Source organism: Musa acuminata, unplaced genomic scaffold, assembly GCF_036884655.1.
Source record: "Musa acuminata AAA Group cultivar baxijiao unplaced genomic scaffold, Cavendish_Baxijiao_AAA HiC_scaffold_131, whole genome shotgun sequence".
Classification (NCBI taxonomy): domain Eukaryota; kingdom Viridiplantae; phylum Streptophyta; class Magnoliopsida; order Zingiberales; family Musaceae; genus Musa; species Musa acuminata.
Window position 1 is genome coordinate 22,501 of NW_027020410.1, and position 4,702 is coordinate 27,202.

A 4,702-nucleotide genomic window follows, 5' to 3' on the forward strand; every position below is an offset into this window, starting at 1 on the left:
ACTGGCCATTTTTGGCTGCGCGAGCGAGCGGCGAGCGGCGGACAGCGAGCGAAGCGAGAGGCAGCACCGTCCCTGCTATACGAAAGCCCCATCCAGCCCTGTGCCACCCGGGGGGTTCCAGGGTGCTGAGATGGCTGACGTTTTGCTCCGCTCTCGACGGTCACCGCGCAACGCAAGAACAGGCCAAAAACTGGCCAAAACGGCCCAAAAACGGGCCAAAACTGGCCATTTTTGGCTGCGCGAGCGAGCGGCGAGCGGCGGACAGCGAGCGAAGCGAGAGGCAGCACCGTCCCTGCTATACGAAAGCCCCATCCAGCCCTGTGCCACCCGGGGGGTTCCAGGGTGCTGAGATGGCTGACATTTTGCTCCGCTCACGACGGTCGCCGCGGCACACAAGAACAGCCCAAAAACAGGCCAAAACAGCCCAAAAACGGGCCAAAACTGGCCATTTTTGGCTGCGCGAGCGAGCAGCGAGCGGCGGACAGCGAGCGAAGCGAGAGGCAGCACCGTCCCTGCTATACGAAAGCCCCATCCAGCCCTGTGCCACCCGGGGGGTTCCAGGGTGCTGAGATGGCTGACGTTTTGCTCCGCTCACGACGGTCGCCGCGGCACGCAAGAACAGGCCAAAAACTGGCCAAAACAGCCCAAAAACGGGCCAAAACTGGCCATTTTTTGCTGCGCGAGCGAGCGGAGAGCGGCGAACAGCGAGCGAAGCGCGAGGCAGCACCGTCCCTGCTATACGAAAGCCCCATCCAGCCCTGTGCCACCCGGGGGGTTCCAGGGTGCTGAGATGGCTGACATTTTGCTCCGCTCACGACGGTCACCGCGCCACACAAGAACAGCCCAAAAACAGGCCAAAACAGCCCAAAAACGGGCCAAAACTGGCCATTTTTGGCTGCGCGAGCGAGCGGCGAGCGGCGAACAGCGAGCGAAGCGAGAGGCAGCACCGTCCCTGCTATACGAAAGCCCCATCCAGCCCTGTGCCACCCGGGGGGTTCCAGGGTGCTGAGATGGCTGACGTTTTGCTCCGCTCACGACGGTCACCGCACCACGCAAGAACAGGCCAAAAACTGGCCAAAACAGCCCAAAAACGGGCCAAAACTGGCCATTTTTGGCTGCTGCGCGAGCGAGCGGCGAGCGGCGAACAGCGAGCGAAGCGAGAGGCAGCACCGTCCCTGCTATACGAAAGCCCCATCCAGCCCTGTGCCACCCGGGGGGTTCCAGGGTGCTGAGATGGCTGACGTTTTGCTCCGCTCTCGACGGTCACCGCGCAATGCAAGAACAGGCCAAAAACTGGCCAAAACGGCCCAAAAACGGGCCAAAACTGGCCATTTTTGGCTGCGCGAGCGGCGAGCGGCGGACAGCGAGCGAAGCGAGAGGCAGCACCGTCCCTGCTATACGAAAGCCCCATCCAGCCCTGTGCCACCCGGGGGGTTCCAGGGTGCTGAGATGGCTGACGTTTTGCTCCGCTCTCGACGGTCACCGCGCAATGCAAGAACAGGCCAAAAACTGGCCAAAACGGCCCAAAAACGGGCCAAAACTGGCCATTTTTGGCTGCGCGAGCGAGCGGCGAGCGGCGGACAGCGAGCGAAGCGAGAGGCAGCACCGTCCCTGCTATACGAAAGCCCCATCCAGCCCTGTGCCACCCGGGGGGTTCCAGGGTGCTGAGATGGCTGACGTTTTGCTCCGCTCTCGACGGTCACCGCGCAATGCAAGAACAGGCCAAAAACTGGCCAAAACGGCCCAAAAACGGGCCAAAACTGGCCATTTTTGGCTGCACGAGCGAGCGGCGAGCGGCGGACAGCGAGCGAAGCGAGAGGCAGCACCGTCCCTGCTATACGAAAGCCCCATCCAGCCCTGTGCCACCCGGGGGGTTCCAGGGTGCTGAGATGGCTGACGTTTTGCTCCGCTCTCGACGGTCACCGCGCAATGCAAGAACAGGCCAAAAACTGGCCAAAACGGCCCAAAAACGGGCCAAAACTGGCCATTTTTGGCTGCACGAGCGAGCGGCGAGCGGCGGACAGCGAGCGAAGCGAGAGGCAGCACCGTCCCTGCTATACGAAAGCCCCATCCAGCCCTGTGCCACCCGGGGGGTTCCAGGGTGCTGAGATGGCTGACGTTTTGCTCCGCTCTCGACGGTCACCGCGCAATGCAAGAACAGGCCAAAAACTGGCCAAAACGGCCCAAAAACGGGCCAAAACTGGCCATTTTTGGCTGCACGAGCGAGCGGCGAGCGGCGGACAGCGAGCGAAGCGAGAGGCAGCACCGTCCCTGCTATACGAAAGCCCCATCCAGCCCTGTGCCACCCGGGGGGTTCCAGGGTGCTGAGATGGCTGACGTTTTGCTCCGCTCTCGACGGTCACCGCGCAATGCAAGAACAGGCCAAAAACTGGCCAAAACGGCCCAAAAACGGGCCAAAACTGGCCATTTTTGGCTGCACGAGCGAGCGGCGAGCGGCGGACAGCGAGCGAAGCGAGAGGCAGCACCGTCCCTGCTATACGAAAGCCCCATCCAGCCCTGTGCCACCCGGGGGGTTCCAGGGTGCTGAGATGGCTGACGTTTTGCTCCGCTCTCGACGGTCACCGCGCAATGCAAGAACAGGCCAAAAACTGGCCAAAACGGCCCAAAAACGGGCCAAAACTGGCCATTTTTGGCTGCGCGAGCGAGCGGCGAGCGGCGGACAGCGAGCGAAGCGAGAGGCAGCACCGTCCCTGCTATATACGAAAGCCCCATCCAGCCCTGTGCCACCCGGGGGGTTCCAGGGTGCTGAGATGGCTGACGTTTTGCTCCGCTCACGACGGTCACCGCACCACGCAAGAACGGACCATAAACAGGCCAAAACAGCCCAAAAACGGGCCAAAACTGGTCATTTTTGGCTGCGCGAGCGAGCGGCGAGCGGCGAACAGCGAGCGAAGCGTGAGGCAGCACCGTCCCTGCTATACGAAAGCCCCATCCAGCCCTGTGCCACCCGGGGGGTTCCAGGGTGCTGAGATGGCTGACGTTTTGCTCCGCTCACGACGGTCACCGCGCCATGCAAGAACGGACCAAAAACAGGCCAAAACAGCCCAAAAACGGGCCAAAACTGGCCATTTTTGGCTGAGCGAGCGAGCGGTGAGCGGCGAACAGCGAGCGAAGCGAGAGGCAGCACCGTCCCTGCTATACGAAAGCCCCATCCAGCCCTGTGCCACCCGGGGGGTTCCAGGGTGCTGAGATGGCTGACGTTTTGCTCCGCTCACGACGGTCGCCGTGCCACGCAAGAACGGACCAAAAACAGGCCAAAACAGCCCAAAAACGGGCCAAAACTGGCCATTTTAGGTTGCGCGAGCGAGCGGCGAGCGGCGAACAGCGAGCGAAGCGTGAGGCAGCACCGTCCCTGCTATACGAAAGCCCCATCCAGCCCTGTGCCACCCGGGGGGTTCCAAGGTGCTGAGATGGCTGACGTTTTGCTCCGCTCACGACGGTCACCGCGCCACGCCAGAACAGACCAAAAACAGGCCAAAACAGCCCAAAAACGGGCCAAAACTGGCCATTTTTGGCTGCGCGAGCGAGCGGCGAGCGGCGAACAGCGAGCGAAGCGAGAAGCAGCACCGTCCATGCTATACGAAAGCCCAATCTAGCAAAGAACAGCCCAAAAGGAGGCAAAAACGGGGCAAAAGGGGCAAAAACGGGGCAAAACTTGGCCATCTTTGGTCGAGCGGCGGAGAGCCAGCGAGCGAAGTGTGGGGGCAGGGCAGCACCTGCCCTGTGTTGTTATCTGAATGCCCCATCTCGCCCTGTGTTGTTATCTGAAGGCCCCATCAAGCACGCGAAAAGGGCGAAACAGGCCAAAACACGACGGTCTGTCGTCGAACGAAGTATGCAGACGGGTCAAGAGCAGCCTTGGTTGGGGTCATTGTATTGTCTGAACCCAAACCCAACTGTATACAGGTGAGGTGAGGTGAGGTGAGGTGAGGTGAGCTGCGAGGCTGGTGAAGAAGCAAGCGAGGGCATCGAGGCCAAGGTGTATTGGTTGCTTGCAGCTGCTGCTCCCCTGATATGACGGTGAGTTCAGGCAACAACGGTATGATATGACGGTGGGGATGCTGCCCGTGCTGCAGACGTGCCACTGGCACCGCAGCACGTTGGTTGGTGCTTGCGCCTGCACAGCAGCAACGAAGTGGTAACAATGCATCGACCTGTGCAGTGACAGCTCCGTGATTGCTTGCGCCACATCGAATCAAAGGCAGGCACTCGGTCGCCACGTGCAGCGGCTCGTGCATTGCTGAGCGCTGCTGCACTTGGACATCTCATCGAATCAAAGGCACTCCGAAGTTGAATGCATCCCGTCGGATATTTCGAGCGTTCGACTGTCGCTTTCAACCTCGTCAGCGTGGAGGGCAGTGAATTTGGGGGGGAGGGGGGGACGAATCCGTGCGACGCAGGGCTGGATCTCAGTGGATCGTGGCAGCAAGGCCACTCTACCACTTACAATGCCCCATCGCGTATTTAAGTCGTCTGCAAAGGATTCGGCCCGTCGTCCGTGCGGAATTTCACTTCCCGATGGCCACCCGTGGCTATACCACCGCGGGGGCTACACCGGCGACACGAGCCCATGGGGGCCGAAGGCCCCTACTGTGGGTCGGGAGGCGAACGACGGGCGAGAGCGCCGGTTGCTAGCTAGGATTCTGACTTAGAGGCGTTCAGTCATAATCCGACACACGGT